General features: G+C 40.9%; 1 protein-coding gene across 1 annotated transcript in view; it reads left to right on the top strand.

Moving 5' to 3' along the window:
* SAMD3 (sterile alpha motif domain containing 3) overlaps positions 1-18612 on the top strand; it is a 122640-nt gene that overhangs the window by 19979 nt on the left and 84049 nt on the right. The window lies entirely within an intron of this gene.

Below are 18612 nucleotides of genomic sequence, written 5' to 3'. Positions count from 1 at the left end.
TCCTGCAACTGTGAAAATTTACATAAATAAAAAGTGGTTACAAATAAAGAGATTTTCCACTGAATTAAAAAAAATCAAATTCTGCCAAACCTAATCAGGCTTGTTCCATTGCAGGCGTTTCATACATACACACATCGGCCATTTATGCCATCTGTCAAGCCAAATTCCCATTGGCTTCGTTGTTACCTCACAATGTGAAAGGATGAAAAAACTAGGCTCTGAATAGTATTTATTTACATTTCAGCTAGGGTGACTATATTTCCCTATGCAAAATAAAGGACACCAAGGGGGAGCTTCTGGCACTCAGGGCTTCAGCCCTGCTGGGGAGGGGAAGGAAGGGGGTGGCCGACACTCAGGGCATCGGAGGCTGAAGTAAGCTGTCAGTGGCAAAGTTTTCCTGAAGGGAAATTGAAGGGATTGCTGACATTCTGTCCCTAACACTTTTTCTAACTCATAAGACTGATGATGTTAATGTTGGTCTCCTGACTAAATTCCAGTGTGGGTAATTACATTCTCACTATCTAGATTTCCCCCTGTAGTTTCAATTTGTTACCGTATTCTTCAATTCTGGCCTCTTGCTTCTAAATAGAGTAGCTAGGTGACTGTATTTTAGTTGTGGAGGAAGTAAACCATCTGTATAATTTAGCTTGGTAAGACCCAGATACTACTTTGGGATCTGCTAGCATGGATCCTACCACCTGGAGCTCAGCAGATCCCAGTATATTATTGGCGCCTAAGGCTTTATCTGTGCTAGAAAAAAAAAGTTCCTCTTTTACTAAATAGAACTTACCTCAGTACGCTGCACTGATTTATCTTCTCCTTTGAGCATGATGCCTACAAAAAACTTGACAAAGGTTGGGTGGCTGATGAACTGAGGCCACAAGCTATCATACTAATACTATCACATTTTATTCTCCTGTCTGTCTCCATCTGTTGTCTCTTGTTTTATATTTACATTGCTGCCTCTTTAGGACACAGATTGTCTTTTTTTAAATGTTGTGTGTACAGCAACTAACGCAATAAGGTCCTGATGCATGACAGGAGTACCTGGGTGATATTACTAATACATAAGCATTAAGATGATTTTTGTGTCCACCATAAAGATTTGAACTGATTTAATTAGATCAACCTAAAACTGAGTTAATTAAACCAATAAAATTATTGATTTCATACTGCTCCCACTCTTTTCAAAACCAACATGAAGTGCCTGCTAGTTTCTAGAGCTGCACAGTTTAGATTCAATATATTTTACATAGCTTGTACGGGATGGCAATATCTATTTCCAGGCCCTTGCCACTTATTATTAGGGTTGTTGTTGATTTTTGTTTTTAAGTACAGTGATTACACTTAAAGAGTTCTTCAGAAAAGCACACATTAAGATTTATCTTCTACCTGTAGGAGAAAACAGAGGTTGATGTAACTGTTCGTGCTATAATTTCTGGACATTCTGAGATGGTAAATCAATGTATGTTTTAATTAATTAGAAGATAAAATGGTTAAGGAACAAGGAGAGTATGTAGTAGAAGAAACAATATATCATTTCCAAATAGGTATTTATTGAAATAAGGAAACACTGCACTTATTTTTTAAAAAAGTTGACATTTTCCAGTGCTACAGATTCATAGATTGAAAGCAGGTTTAAAGGTGTTAATTTTTAATCAAAATTATTTACAGTACTTTTGGCACAGACTGCTCTAAGGGTGCATCTACACTGCACCCAGAGCTTGAAATAGGCTACACTACACAATTTGAGCTACGCAAATTGCGTAGCTTATTTTGAGTTAATTTCAGAATAGCTTATTTCAAAATTTGGTGCTCTCTACACAGCACTTATTTCAAAATAAATCACTATTCCAAAACATCCCTTACTCCTTGTGGAATGCAGTTTACAGGGATGTTGGAATAGCGAACTTGTTATATTTTGAAATAATGGGTGCATTCAAAAGATGCAGAATAGCTATTTCGGGATACCTCTGGTATCCCAAAATAGTGCTGCAGTGTAGACATAGGATAAGGGGCATGCACCTGGGCTGTCCCAAGAGAAGCCCAGGAAGGAATTGTGACTTTCTTTGCTCCTTGCTTCCTTGCTTCCACTCTCCCAAGCCCATGCCAAGTCCAGCTGAATTGTGCTGGCCATCATGTGGGGAGATAGCATCAAAGCTGTGCCAAGCCCCTTCCTACCCACTTGCATGCAGGGATAGAGCCGTGCCATGCAGTATGCTCTCCCTATCGCACTTGTTGGGGAGGTGATCAGGAGTACTACTGGTGGGGGCAAGGAGTTTAGTAGTGAAGGGTCCTGAGTAATGAGAGTCAGAGAAGTAAGACATGATTCATCTCAATCAAGTTAATGGCCCTTTGACTTCTGTGGGAACAGGATCAAAGGGTATTATGTAAGGAAGTGATCCTGCTGTCCTTGTAGACAATTTTTTTCCAGAGTAAATATGGCAAGATTGGGCCCTACACGTTACTGAGTAGCTATATTCCTAATATACACATCCTCCTCTCTATCCCGAATCCACAATCAGCTTCTCTCAAGATTTAGAGTACGGATGAGTACATTCAAATTTACATAATCAGGATTGGAGTTACCAGCTTCCTAGAGTTCCCCTGAATGTAAAGTTTCCTATTTTCCTTTTCCCTGTGGAAAAAAAATAGATGGATCAATATACAAAATATATCCTATATTATAAATAATAGAATGTACAATACATTATACATTCTTCTGTGCCCTAAGTCTACTGCCAAAAATGTAAAAGAATGCATACATCATCCCTGATTGAACACGGTTGTAATTTAATCAAGGGGCACTGCTGAAATCATAAACAGCAAGAGCACAGCTCAAGCAATTTGTGAATGGCAGATATTTTCCCTGATTAAATACCAAGGCTAGTATTCAATTTGGGACTGCATAGATATTTGTGACCTATAAAAATATGTCTCTTTTATAATGAAAGGAAAGTCAGAGAAGCAAGATAATGTCACTGGAAAAGCACTCAAATGTGTCTCAGTAAAGTTAATGGCAAAACTTCCATTGACTACAATGAGAGGATTAGGTCCAAGGTTTGCAATTTAAAGGAACAGATCCTGGAGTTTTTAGCGAGGCAAAAATCTACAGATGATGAAAACTTTGCCTGAGTAAATACAGCAGGATTGGATCCTGTCAGCCGACAGTCAGGGCAGTGAGTCCCTTATGACCGGCTGAAGTTCTTTTTAAATTGTGCTTGGTTCTGTTACAGCAACTGAAGGAGTTAGGTTAAAGCTTAAACAGTTACTGTTTATTGTTACAGGGTAAACTTAGTTGTTAAATGCTACTACTGTGTTACAGATAACACAGACACTACAAAGGACAGGACAGAAATTACACTAATAAGTCACTTATAGGTACCATGAAACCCTTTTGGTTTTTTTGAGCTCTTATTAAATGCATGCAAAATACACATAGCAGGTATATATTCTCACCCCTGCGTTCCAGACTTGGCGTGGCCAGCGTCTTTCTCTCAATCCCTCGGGAAGAAGTAGGGCGAGGTTGGGCGTCCCACAGACCTCGGGAGACAATCAATACCTGCCAGCAGGTATAGATGATTGGAGCTCAAATGGGGTGGGCTGTTGAACCTCTTTTATACCCCTTGGGTCATGTAGGCTTCTTCCTGGGCTCAAGTGGCCAATTAGGAAAAATGGCTTTGAATGCCAAGTTTCCCACGAAGGGTGCAAAGCATAATTCACACCTGGGAAAATGCAGACAATGGGCACCTCTGGTATGTGATGGGCGAAGATTCCTCTCTGGGACAGTGCAGGCGTGTCAATTACTGGTACTAGCCATCAGGGCAACGGGAGGCCCCGGGTCGTCAGCTAGCCCATTTACTGTCTGGTTTCTGTTTATGGTAGAGTCAGGGACAGGCAGCAAACCTGTGTTCCCAGGGCATCAAAGGCTGACTGCCTTTCTCTTGCTCTCTGGGGGAGGGGGGGAGGGGGAAACAAGATGGGGCTCGTGGAAAAACAAGATGGGGTTTTTGTGTCTGGCTACAGATCCTTAAATCATTTAGCAGCAGTGAAGAAGAGTTAAGAATTACTGGCTAAGCATGATGTTGGAGATCAGAGAACACTGGATAATTGTGTCTGAGTGTACCAAGAAATAGCATGTTCACAGAACATTTTAATAAACCATCATTATCCCTTCAGAATTCACAACCATTGATCACAGGGGCTGTCTCCATTGGCACCCCTTTCCGGAAAAGGGATGCTAATGTAGACTTTGGAATAGGCAAATCAGCGGGGGATTTAAATATCCCACGCGGCATTTGCATTAACATGGCTGCCGCTTTTTTCCGGCTTGGGGAAAAGCCGGAGAAAAGCGCCAGTCTAGACGTTATTCTCCGGAAAATAAAGCCTTTTCCGGAGGATTTCTTATTCCTACTTTCAAGTAGGAATAAGAAATCCTCCGGAAAAGGCTTTATTTTCCGGAGAATAACGTCTAGACTGGCGCTTTTCTCCGGCTTTTCCCCAAGCCGGAAAAAAGCGGCAGCCATGTTAATGCAAATGCCGTGGGGGATATTAGTAGGAATAAGAAATCCTCCGGAAAAGGCTTTATTTTCCGGAGAATAACGTCTAGACTGGCGCTTTTCTCCGGCTTTTCCCCAAGCCGGAAAAAAGCGGCAGCCATGTTAATGCAAATGCCGCGGGGGATATTTAAATCCCCCGCGGATTTGCCTATTCCAACGTGCTACATTAGCATCCCTTTTCCGAAAGGGGTGCCAATGTAGACGTAGCCAGGGTGTGTATGGAGTGGAGGCCAGGAGTTTAAGCAGACTGTATTATTTTAGTCCATTTATGTTGTTTTAGTATCAAATTTTCCTGATTACTAGGGCTTTAACCTGGGTGTTTGCTGAAAAAAAGGGAGGGAGCTTCCTAAAATAGGCATATTTCAATGCAACTATGAAATGCCAACCGGGTGTCTTAGAACCTGCTACCTTGTTATCACCACCTTATTAGGTTCATGAGGCCCAGCCTACCTGATCTAGCAATTCTTTGAGACAGATATTTTGATTTACAGTATGTCTACCTGGCACATCATTTTAGGAATATCACCTTCACCTCTTTCTTTGATCTTTACCACACAGTATGTCAATATTCAGAATGTAGCTGAAAACTAGCACAGAGAACTTCCTGAAGTTGATACTGTAGTCTGGCCTTTGGTTAAAATATCATGGTTGATCTGAAGCTCCTGAAGTAATTTTGTATGTTTAATATTAATTTCCCAGGTGATCTACTTGTCTGTTGGCTTTTCTGACCCTCATGCACATTTCTTATCTAGTTTCTTTAAAGTACATATAAAACATACATGGGATGCTAGATGTATTTTTCAGTTGTGCTTAGAAGAAAGTCATTAACTATGCTGCCACCTAGTGAAACTCAATGCATTATAGGACTTTTGTCTGAACAAAGTTTTAACATCCTTTTCCCTTTGTGAGGACAGAGATCATTATAAGAACTATTTAACTTTTGACTTGAGTCAAATAACAGAGCCATTAAGATAGATATTGAAATATAAGAATTTGATTTGAAGTAATTGTATAAAATATTCTAGAATACTACTGTTTTGACCTCAAGCACTGATATAAACTGTTCTTTCAGGATGACCCTACTGAAAATCTTAAGATCACTTCATGTGTAAGTGGCTCACTTCCATTGATTTCATTCTTTCTAACTATGAAACCTTATGGCTAGGTTATTTAGGGCAGGTCTTTGCTAAAATGTTAGGTCAACCCACATCATTCAGAGATGTGAAAAATCCAACACCCCTGAGCAACTTGATTAAAATGACCTACCCTCTTTTCCCTAATGTAGACAGTGCTAGGTGGAAGGAAGAATTCTTCTGTGAACCTAGATACTATCTCTATGGGGGTGAATTACTTACCATGATGGGAGAACCCCTCTCATCATGGGAGTTAATCTAGCTACAATTTTTGGTGCTGAACACTTGAAACATCTCTCCCTGAATTCTTTGAAAAACAGTACCTTCAATTCCTGTTAAAGTTGTCATTAACTCTCATAAACTAAGCTGCTTTAGGCCTGAGCAGTTGATTCAGAGAACTGTTAGAAACTGGTGCTACTGGTTAAGCTAGTGATTTGCTCTTTTCTCTAAAGTCAGTATTGAATCAAATCCTCAGTATAGTTAGAAAGAGTCATCTCTGGATCAGCTGTAAAATGAAGGTCTTGACCAACTGTAGTCTTTAAAATACTTCATAAGCATAGCATATTTTTGCACCAGTAGAATTGTTAATCCTGCTGTCCTGACATTCAGCCTACCTAACATTTCCCCCTGGAGTTTCAATTGAAAGTTATTTTTCACTGTCTGTCTATTAAAACGTTTGTAGCATTTCTTTTGAGAAAAGTATGCTGTGTTCCAAGCAAGTTAGCTGAATGAGCAATTCCTACAGTCTGCAAAAAAATTGTTGGGAACCTTCAGGATAAAAGGAACCATATAAATGTAGGTTGCTGAAGATATACCTACTTTCAGTAGATAATTATCTGCATTTATTTCTGGTAAGCTGGGAACACCACGTGAGGTGTGCAACTCTTTGTGCTGGATTATATGCCACCGTGTGAAACAAAGACATTTTTTATAATAATCCCATACAGCATGACTTTCATTTGCTATCAAGACACGGAGACTTCAAAAATACTTTTGTCTTTCAAAAAGGTATTAATTACCAGAGATAACAAAGCACAGTGCCTATGCAATTCTACATTCACTTCTATCTCAATTGGCTTTGGGTTACTTCAGAATGCCTGTAGAATAAAATGATATTTTTATGAATGTTACTGTTGTCAACTGATATTTTACTTGGGATTCAATTCTGCAAGGTGTTGAATGTTGTAAACCCCCAACAATGCTAAGATGTGAACACTCTCTCACTCTGTCTTGATTCAAAAAGAAATACTGTCCATGATTCTTCTCTTGTAGTGGTATAAATGGAGCCACATTGGAATAAAGCTGGTATCACCTCATTACTGACTCTCTGGAAATATGTCCATGAAGACAGAGGTTACTGTCACCTCTTTGATACTGTATTGTAGAGGGACAGTCTCTAAATAGGATGGGCAGATGTGCTGAGGACAGGACAGGGCAAATTATCCTCTCTACTTAGAAAAAGTAATCTAGACGTAGGTGGTAACACCTTTTTCACAGAGTCCTGCCTGGGTTACCAGAAGCAGCCATAGTCAGAAGGAGTACCTAGCGGGGAGGGTCCAAAGAAGCCATTCTAGCAGAGAGGAAAAGTGGGAAGGATTCTGGGAGCCGAAGTCCATGCTGGGGCAGACAACCATAGTTTTTTGCAGATCCATAAGGTTTTGCCTCTGACCCCGTGGTTGCGCAGGTGGTGTCAGAGAAAGGGCTTTGGTTTCTTCGACCATGGGACTCTATTCCGGGCACAAGGATTGTTAGGAAGAGATGGGACCCACCTAACCAAGAGAGGAAAGAGCATCTTCGCGAGCAGGCTTGCAAACCTAGCAAGGAGGGCTTTAAACTAGGTTCATTGAGGGATGGTGACCTAAGCCCTGAGGTAAGTGGGGAAGTCGGATACTGGGAAGAAACACAAGGAGGAACAAGTGACAAAGGAGGACCCCTGATTCGAATGGAGAAGGTAGGGCAATCATCTGGTTATCTAAGGTGTTTGTATACAAATGCAAGAAGCCTGGGAAAAAACAGGAAGAATTAGAAGCCCTGGCCCAGTCAAAAAACTATGATTTGACTGGCATAACGGAGACTTGGTGGGATGACTCGCATGACTGGTGCACTGTCATGGAAAGGTATAAACTGTTCAGGAAGAACAGGCAGGGGAGAAAAGGAGGAGGAGTTGCATTATATGTAAGAGAGCAGTATGATTGCTCAGAGCTCCAGTATATAGAGGAAGGAAAGCCTGTTGAGAATCAGTGGGTTAAGTTTAGAGGTGGAAGTAACAGGGGTGATGATGTGGTTGGTGTCTGCTATAGACCACCGGATCAGGTGGATGAGGTAGATGAGGCTTTCTTCAGACAACTGAGAGAAGCTTCCAGATCACAAGCCCTGATTCTCATCGGAGACTTTAATCACCCTGATGTCCAGCAGTACACAGACAATCCAGGAAGTTTTTGGAGAACGTTGGGGATAACTTCTTGGTGCAAGTGCTGAAGGAACCGACCAGGGGCTGTGCGCAGCTTGACCTGCTACTCACAAACCGGGAGGAACTAGTAGGGGAAGTAGAGGTGGGTGACAACCTGGGAAGCAGTGATCATGAGATGGTAGATTTCAGGATCCAGACCAAAGGAAGAAAGAGTAGCAAAATACACACCGTGAACTTCAGAAGAGTAGACTTTGACTCCCTCAGAGAACTGATGGGCAGGATTCCTGTTGTACTTAAAAGAAATACTCGGGATCTTTTTCAGGGGGATAAGGCAACATGCCACATTTATTGATCACACATAGAATAATTAACACTTATCATATGCATATGATATATATATATATGTCACTCATGCACTCACACACACACACACACACACACACAAGCACACTCCGTCTTGCTGTTGTTACCAACAAGTTGCTCCCGTTAACTGCACTGGCCAGGTGAGTTAGATGGGGGAGGGGTGGAGCTGGGCTTCTGCCGATCCGGATCGATGCTCTGATGGTGACAAGACGAAAACCCGGGGTCCTCTGCAAGACACCTCACTTTTATAGCATCCCTCTCATATGCAAATATATATCCCAGATTCAAACTCTGGGTCTGTGTCCGTTGGTCCCTTTGTGCTGCAGAGAGGGTGTTTTCCAGAGAAGGTGCCTGCTTCTAATCCCCAAGGCCGTCAATATGTCTGCTCTTCTTTCTTCAGCCCACTTGACACCTTGGGTCTGGCTTCCACCCCCTCTTCAACTGGTGTAGCTGTCTGGAGGTGCTTGGCTCCCAAGTCTTACTCATTCACACCTCATTCATTCAACAGGGCAATTGATTACAGAGTGGGGGGAAAATCTTATTCTTCTACAAGTTTTCTATATAGGGTTCTAATACAAAGTTACAAGGTTATATGGATTTAGGTGTTACAAGGTTATATGGAGAGACACAATGTCAAGTCATATGAAGCAATATATAATACATAGATTTATCTACATTCCCTGGGATGCTTACATGAAGGGGAAAGGAGTCCAGGAGAGCTGGCATTATTTTAAAGAAGCTTTATTAAAGGCATAGGAAGAAACCATCCCGATGCGCAGCAAGAAAAGCAAATATGGTAGGTGACCAGATTGGCTTACTGGGAACATCCATGGTGAGCTTAAACACAAAAAGGAAGCGTAGAAGAAGCAGAAACTTGGAAAGATGACTAGGGAGGAGTATAAATATATTGCTCGAGAATGCAGGGGAGTTATCAGGAATGCCAAAGCGCAATTGGAATTTCAGCTAGCAAGGGATGTGAAGGATAACAAGAAAGGTTTCTACAGGCATGTTAGCAATAAGAAGGTGATCAGAGAGGTTGTGGGGCCCTTACTGGATGAGGAAAGTAACCTAGTGACAGATGATGTGGGAAAAGCTGAAGTACTCAATGCTTTCTTTGCTTCTGTCTTCACAGACAAGGTCAGATCCCTGACGAATGCACTAGGCAACGCAGTATGGGAAGAAGGTGGACAGCCCTTGGTGGTGAAAGAACAAGTTAGGAACTATTTAGAAGAGCTAAATGTTCACAAATCTATATGTCCGGATTTAATGCATCCAAGGGTACTGAAGGAGTTGGCAAATGTTATTGCAGAGTCTTTGGCCATTATCTTTGAAAACTCGTGGAGATTGGAAGAGGTCCCGGATGATTGGAAAAAGGCAAATGTAGTTCCCATGTTTAAAAAAGGGAAGAAGGACAATCCAGGGAACTACAGACCAGTCAGCATTACCTCAGTCCCTGGAAAAATCATGGACGGGATCCTCAAGGAATCCATTTTGAAGTACTTGGAAGAGGGGAAAGTGATCAGGAATAGTCAACATGGATTCACGAATCTGATTAGCTTCTATGATGAGGTAACTGGCTCTGTGGATATGGGAAAGTCAGTGGATGTGCTATAGCATGACTTTAGCAAAGCTTTTGATACGGTCTCCCACAATATTCTTGCCAGCAAGTTAAGGGAGCATGGATTGGATAAATGGACTGTAAGATGGATAGAAAGCTAGGCTAGACTGTCGGGCCCAATGGGTAATGATCAACGGCTTGATGTCAGATTGGCGGTCGGTTTCTAGCAGAGTACCCTAAGGATCAGTTCCAGGACTGGTTTTGTTCAATATCTTTATTAATGACCTGGATGAGGGGATGGATTGCACCATCAGCAAGTTTGCAGATGACACTAAGCAAGGAGGAGAGGTAGATATGCTGGAGGGCAGGGATAGGGTCCAGAATGACCTAAACAGATTAGAGGATTGGGCCACAAGAAATTGGATGAGGTTCAACAAGGACAAGTGTAGAGTCCTGCACTTGGGTCGGAAGAATCCCAAGCACTGTTACAGGCTTGAGACCGACTGGCTAAGGAGTAGTTCTGCAGAAAAGGACCTGGGGATTACAGTGAATGAGAAGCTGGATATGAGCCAACAGTGTGCCCTTGTAGCCAAGAAGGCTAATGGCATATTAGGTTGCATTAGCATTTCCAACAGATCTAGAGAAGTGATTATTCCCCTTTATTCGGCTCTGGTGAGGCCACATCTGGAGGACTGTGTCCAGTTCTGGGTCCCCCACTGGAGAGGGTCCAGCGGAGGGCGACCAAAATGATTAGGGGGCTGGAGCGCATGACCTATGAGGAGAGACTGAGGTATTTGGTTTTGTTTAGCCTGCAGAAGAGAAGAGTGAGCAGGGATTTGATAGCAGTCTTCAACTTCCTGAAGGGAGGTTCAAAAGAGGATGGAGAGACGCTGTTCTAGGTAGAAGGAGCAGTGGTCTCAAGTTACAGTGCGGGAGGTCTAGGTTGGATATTAGGAAAAACTATTTCACTAGGAAGGTGGTGAAGCACTGGAATGGGTTATCTAGGGAGGTGGTGGAATCTCCATCCCTAGATGTTTTTAAGTCTCGGCTTGACAAAGCCCTGGCTGGGTTGATTTAGTTGGGGTTGGTCCTGCCTTGGGCAGGGGGCTGGACTTGATGACCTCCTGAGGTCTTTTCCAGCTCTATGATTCTATTCTATGATTCTAGTGAGTTTGACACATGACTTGCTCTCCATCTCAGTGGGCTGCAAAACCGTTGTAACCAAGACAGTCTTTTGGAGCAAGGGAGTTTTGCTAACTGTGCTTGCGTACCTAAAATTTGTAGGGTGAGTCAACCGAATCATAGCAGCACTTTGACTGGATGCGGAGGGAGCACATGGCTCTTACAGGCACTGTTGTGTGCAATCAGCACACACCTCACTTCATGTGCCCTTGCTTTACATGTATGTAGCTTTAGTCATACCAGTGGGAAAAAAACTACACAGACAAAAACAAATGGTATCTGGCAACCCAGTTCATGAACAAGGGTAAAAAAAATGTAGGATGGGCCACTCGTGGAACCCTACTGGGCCGTATGTGGTGCTCAGGCCATAGGTTGCCCAGCACTAATCTATATCGTGTGTGGCTCCACTCCCTTTTCTAAGGCTGGATAGAAAACTGGCTTGCAGACCCACTTACCACACTGGAGGCAGCAACTGAGGTTGAAATTGAGGCATAAAAGAAATAATTACATTTTCATGGATTAAGATCAGAAGAGACCATTATGATAATTTGGTCTGACTTCCTGCCTAACATAGGCCATAGAATCCCACCTACTAACTGCCCAATAACTTGTGGTTGATCTTTTAGAAAGATATTTATTCATGAATCAAATAATTCAACCGATGGGACGTCCCCAAATGCCATGACAGATGTCTTGTGGGAGTCGGCTGAGTTGAAGGAAGGATCTTATCAAATAAACCTTAGAGAATTGTGGGGTCCTTTTAAATATTTGAATTTGAGTAAGAAAGTTAAGAGGCTTTTTCCCCTTCAGGGTATATTATTTTGTAGAGGTTCATTTCCCACAGATTGATTGTAGGCTCTGACCTAATGAGGGCAGATTGCATTTAGGAATATTTTCATTTCCTTTATTTTATACGAGCTACTCAAGAAGTAAAAGATAAAGGGTAATTTTAAAATGTCACATTAATCTTAACTGCTGCTAGAAAAGCACAATATTGAAAATGTCAAAGAGAAAATAAACCACTGACAACTTTTTAGTGCTAAAAAGCAGGAGTTTTCTTTACTGAAATGATCTTCCCTCCATAAACTTTCACTGCTGCTTCTATCATTTCCAGTTGCAAAAGTGATTGTGCTGAATAGTCAGTCTGATTAAATGGAAACACCACTTTGTATGCTCAGCCCAGGAGAATAGAAATTCAGAGATTAAGGAGCACTTCTCACCATGAATGAACTGTGGAAGTGTATGAATAAAAAAACAACTTTAATTTTAATGGGCTTTTCTCAGCTATCATGCTGAAAAGGGAGGTCATTGGCAACACTTGAGAATGTGGTAGCTCTGTGTAAGAGTGGAAACTATTTTTCAAGCTGAGTAAGTAGTGAGAGCTTCCAATGGTTAATATTTTATAATAGTTTTAGTGGTAGAGCTTTTTTTGATTATTATACAAGGTCAGAAACTGATCCTCACAAGAGTCTAATTCTGAAATGATCAAAAATGATGTTACTTTAGAGCAAGACATCTGTTTCACATTGTCATATCCAGTGACAAACAGCATAAATGTCTGCTGAAAAATTAATTTCAATTCTAAAATTATCCATGTAATTTCTCCACAGACTTAATTCTATATCTAGACATGGATCTCTTACTTCACACTTTTAAAAACTTAAAAAACAACAAATAGTCTAGAAGCAAAATGTAGAGTTGATTAGGTGGTTCCTGAGTTTCTTTGAGAGAGTGTGGCATAACTCTGGCTGTAGTCTGTGGGGTATGTATATTGTAGTGGGTTTTTCACCCTCAGTCCATTAAATATGATGTTCATCTGTTTGCACTGGATAGGAAGATGATGTCTGTTTGGATATGTGAGTTTCTTTGTGTAGTTGATGGATTTCCACTCCATATAGCTGAATGCAGTGCCTTACATGTTCAAAAGCTTCAGAGGGGTAGCCAAGTTAGTCTGTAGCTGGAAAAAAATAAAAAACAATGAATAGTCTAGTACAGTAGCATCCTAAGGTACTATTAACTGGACTATCCGTTTAAGTGTTTCCAGCGCAGACTAACGGCTACCCCTCTAAATCCTTCACACCTGTAGTTATTAGGTTAATGGATTGTATCAAGTCACTGTGAGCATCTGTTTGGGATTACAGGACCATCATGGGATGAAAAGACAAAAGAGTCCTCTAAGTCTGACCAAAAGTAAACCTTTAGTACTCTATTTTCTGTCAAGGACAGGTTTGGAAGAAAAGGGGTATTATGAAACCTGGCTTATGGACTTCATTGAGGAACAGGAACTTTCATAGCTTTGGAAGTTTGGTTAAATGTAAATCAATGTCCAATCATTTTCTTCTGTTTATGGGTGTTCAGTTCTTCAGAAAATCAAGCCACTTACTTAAACCTATATTTAGAATCTTTAGTGCCAGATTTTAAGGTACCTACATTTAAAAAAAAATAGAATGTGTTCTTAAGAGTTTGAATAAACTACCTTAAATTACAGCATCTCAAATAGTGGAACCAGCAAAACCTGGTATGATACAAAGAAGGAGAAAGTGGTGATAATATACCAAGTGCTGCTTTTAAAGTCTCTTTCACAGCTGGCTAAGTGTGGTGATCAAATGTAAGGTGCAGTATTCTGCAAACATGAGAAAAATAACAATCTGTTCATGCACCTAATTTTCCAGTATCATTATAGTGACTGGTTTTGATTAAACCATGCAAGAAAATTCCAGGCAAGCAAGCTGAAACATTACTGATCACTTGAAATAAATGTGGATATTCATAGGCAATAGCATGCATAGGCTAAAGGTTAATAGCAACAGCATTAACCAAGGGTACATTTGTACTGCAGGCTAAAGTCGAGTTAAGCTACGCAACTTCAGCTATGTTAACTGAATAGTTGAAGTCAAAGTACATTAACTTGACTTTTGGCACTGTCCACACTGCAGGAAGTAGAAGGAATAACACTCTTCCTTCAACTTCCCTTATTCCTCATGAAATGAGGGTTACAGAAGTCAGAGTAAGAAGCCCCTTATTTTGAAAATTATTTTGAAATAACTAGGGCTGTCAAGCAATTTAAAAAATAATTGTGATTAATTGTGCGATTAAAAAATTTAATTGCAATTAATCACGCAATTACTGGTAATTGCGAATGCTGCTCCTTTGAAACGTTGCTGCAGTATTTCAAAGGGGCAGCACTGCAGAAGCCCGGGATCAGCTGGAGTCCCCAGCTGATTCCAGGCTCTGCTAGTGATGCCCCTTTGAAAAACAGTGGTGACATTTCAAAGGGGCAACGCTGCACAGAATCCAGGATCAGCTGGAATCCCTGCAGCAGCACTTTAAAGGGGCAGCACAACGCAGAGCCCAGTATCACCTGTGTCTCTTACCAAGACATGTGGTTATGTCACCTGATGCTGGGATCAATCTTAGATGTTGTATTTTTCCACCAATTGAGAGGGAAAGTGAAGACTACACAAAAGATTCCTGCTTTATGCAAAACCTATGTAAGGGTAGGGAATGAGGAAATCTAGGTTGTCAATTCTCCCTGGCTACTCCCCCCCAAGATGACTTCTAGAAACATCTAAAATGGAACTGGGAAGAACTGGGCCCATGATGGAAGGCTTTCCAGTCTTGTGAAAGGAGCTTATTAGAGTGACTTTGACCATGACACATTACATGTAACTTAGTTTCTTAGTGTATTAGGCTGGGCTGCATGTTTTATTTTGTTTAGTAATCTACATTTTTCTGTGTGCTATCTCTTATGACCACTTAAATCCTACCTTTTACACTGAATAAAATCACTTTTGTTTATTAATAAATCCAGTGTAAAAATAGCTACCTGGTGGGGTAAGGAGTCTGGTGATCACTCCGTACATTGAGAGAGAGAGTGAATTTCATAAGTTTATGCTGTACAAATCTGTATACAGCATAAGACAGATTTATCTAGGGCTCAGCTCCCCGAGGGGCTGCGTAAATGAGTGCTGGAGACAGGTATCTCACTGTGGTATTTTCAGTTAAAGTTTGCAGCTTTGGGGACATGGCCCAGGCCCTGTCTCTGTGTTGCAGCAGGCTAGTGTGCCTGGCTCAACAAGACAGAGTATTGGGGGCCTAAGAGATGGTCGGGAAAACAGGCTTAATGGGGTCTCAGCACATCAGGCAACAGTCCCCAGAGCATCTTTACCCATCACAATATTACTTCACTCACCTTGTCTCTCTAATGTCTTGGGACCAATACAGCAACACAACTACTGCATACCAGTAATTTTATATTTAATTATTCATGTATTTTTCAAATAGCAAAGTATAATTTATTTTCTTTAAAACAGAGTCCAAAGTATTGGTACTTTAACTGGTATATTGGCACATTAACATTAAGGGTGGGTGAATTTTACATTTCTACATGTTTCAGAAAAGACTTGTATTCCTTTATTTGTTTTCTTCACCTCTTCATGGTTCATCATAAAGTGGAACCTTGTTTTTTGTTTTTGTTTTTAAATCATAGCATTAATTTAATTCCCACAGGATAATACCTTGGAGAAAAAGCCACTATATTTTACCAAATTTGCCTGTATATTTATTTTGACCTGTAAGCTGGCAGCATTAACTCATTTGGCCAACAGTCAAAGACAGTGTACATAATACATAGATGTCTTTTCTTGGAAGTACATTGTCTGGTTTGTAGCACTGGCTTTAGCAAAACAAATGATTTTAACAAAGGATTTTAATGGACAAAAGGCACTATTTTCCCAGTCACTTCTTTCTCCAGTATAGTATTCACCTTCCCTCAGAAGCTGTTGCTGTGACTCAGGGCTGATGTACACAATCAGTTTAAGTACCAATTGAACTGAACAATCTCAATTAGTTAAATCAGTTGAACTTCATGGTGGGAACACTACTTTTGGATTAAAAATACCCTGTTTTGATTTTGCTTAAATCCAGAATAAGGGAACCCACACCAGTGGAAACTAATTTAGTTAAATGGCTGCTCATACTGTGTAGACAAAGGTCACTGGAGGGTCTGTTTTAAGTTTTACCATATGAATTGATTGCAGTTTCTGTCTTATCCCGCTGACTTCCTATGCCATCAGAATTGATCATATGGTTCTTGAACTAAAAATTTGAGGTTGACTTGACTCAGTATGTGATAGCTGTGTGAACTATGTACAAAAAAGCTGCATTCAATGGCAAATCTACATTGAATTAGGTAGAAAGTATATGACAATGTTAAGTAATTGGCAAATCATTCAGTAACTTTTAGTTACATTGAAATAATTATGCAAATGCACCCCTGCTGCTGCTTATTGTAAGAGCGACACACAAACAACAGCTCCTTAAGTCCATGGCATAAAACAGGGGTGGGGAACCTAAGGACCAGCTTCCTCCTCTCCCTCCTCCCCCCCCCCCATCTCGCCATGGGCTGGAGAACAAATTCTACTAGCCTGTCTTCCTCTAGGCTCTGGTGTGCCAGGGGAATGTAGGGGGTGTCTTTCTCCTTCTCAGTTGGGGGCCATGAGGTTTTGTGTGTGTTTCTCACTTGTGTGTGGCCACTGACTGATTTTTTTTATTGTGGGTCAGTGGCCCCCAACGCAAAAAAGGTTCCCCACCCTTGTCATAAATCCTAAAGTGACTGACACCTTTATCTGCCAGCTTCCTTGAAGGGCTTGTTTCTACTGGAGGAAACTGAGAAACTGTTTTTACTAAAAAACAACAAATAGTCTGGTAGCATTTTATAGCTTAATAAAACATGAGCTTTCATGGGCACAACCCACTTCTTCAGATGACCGGACCATGAAAGCTCATGTTTTGGTAGTCTATAAAGTGCTACCAGACCATTTGTTGTTTAAGTTTATTCTGTACAGACTAACTCGGCTACCCCCTGAAGCTTCTGTTTTTACTAACACAATGTTAAACTCAATTTTCCCTTTACAGGGAATTAGGACAGATGTATTTTAAAAAACTGTTAGCTGGTCATGGTTAACCCTATTGTTTAAATGTTTTCAAACACAGCTGACATCCATACTAAGGCTTTGTTTACACTGGGGATTTGAGAGCAGCTACTTAAGTAGCTCTTCATGCAGCCTCCTAATGCAATGATGCAGCTTGGTTTCAAACAGTAGTAAACATCAGGGCTATGTCTAGATTACATCTCTTTTTCGGAAATAAGGGATAAGGGATCTTTCGGAAAAGGCTTTATTTTTCGAAAGATCAGCGTCTAGACTGGCGCTTTTCTTCGACAAAGCTCCATGCCGAAAAAAAGCGGCAGCCATTTTTATGCTAATGAAGCACGGGAGATTTAAATCCCTGCTTCATTAGCAATTGCGATACGTCTAATTTACATCCCTTTTCTGAAAAAGGGACGTAGTCTAGACATAGCCCAGTGGTGTAAATCACATTGTACAGCAATTTACCACACCACCAGACGTTTACACTGTCTACAACAGAGTTTTTCACTGGTGCAAGCTACATTAGTGTGGTCACCAGTTGCTAAAATCTCTGAGCAGACAAGGTCTTGGGGCACTTACTGAGTATCTTATGTCACCAGCACTCCCAGTTTTTTCAGACTTGGTGTAGGATAGTTATTAATGAAAGGGTTCAGAAACAAATAAAATTTAGGCACAGAGGCCATGTCTTGATGGGCACAAAAGACAGAGCTAGATTGGAAGCTCCTTTGGGCAATGACTAAGGCCCTACTAAATTCACAGTTCATTTTGGTCAATTTTACGGTCATGGGATTTTAAAAATAACAATCATGATTTCTGCTATTTAAACTTGAAATTCCAGGGTCTTGTAACTTTAGGGTCATAAGAACGGCCATACTGGGTCAGGCCAAAGGTCCATCTTGCTCAGTAGCCTGTCTTCTGACAGTGGCCAATGCCAGATGCCCCAGAGAGAGTGAACAGAACAGGTATTCATCAAGTGATTCCTCTCCTGTCATCCATTCCCAGCCCCTGACAAACAGAGGCATATGGACACCATTCCTACCCATTCTGGCTAATATGTATCAATTGACCTACCCTCCACGAATTTATCTAGGTCTTTTTTGAACCTAGTCTTCACAATATCCTTTGGTAAGGAGTTCCACAGAATGACTATGCGCAATATGAAAAAAAACTTCCTTTGTTTTAAACCTGCTACCTATTAATTTCATTTGGCAAACCCTAGTTCTTATATTGTGGGAACAAGTAAATAACTTGTCCTTATTCACTTTTTCCATACCTGTCATGACTTTATAGACCTCTATCATATTCCCCCGTCATGATTTTATAGACCTCTATCATATCATATCTCTTCTTTTCTAAACAGAGAAGTCCCAGTCTTTTTAATCTCTCTTCATATAGGACACATTCCAAACCCCTAATCATTTTTGTTGCCCTTTTCCGAACCTTTTCCAATGCCAATATATCTTTTTTGAGACGAGGC

This window comes from Pelodiscus sinensis, chromosome 3 (assembly GCF_052426305.1).
Source record: "Pelodiscus sinensis isolate ZL-2025 chromosome 3, ASM5242630v1, whole genome shotgun sequence".
NCBI classification, from domain to species: Eukaryota; Metazoa; Chordata; order Testudines; family Trionychidae; genus Pelodiscus; species Pelodiscus sinensis.
This window is presented reverse-complemented; position numbering and strand designations above follow the sequence as displayed.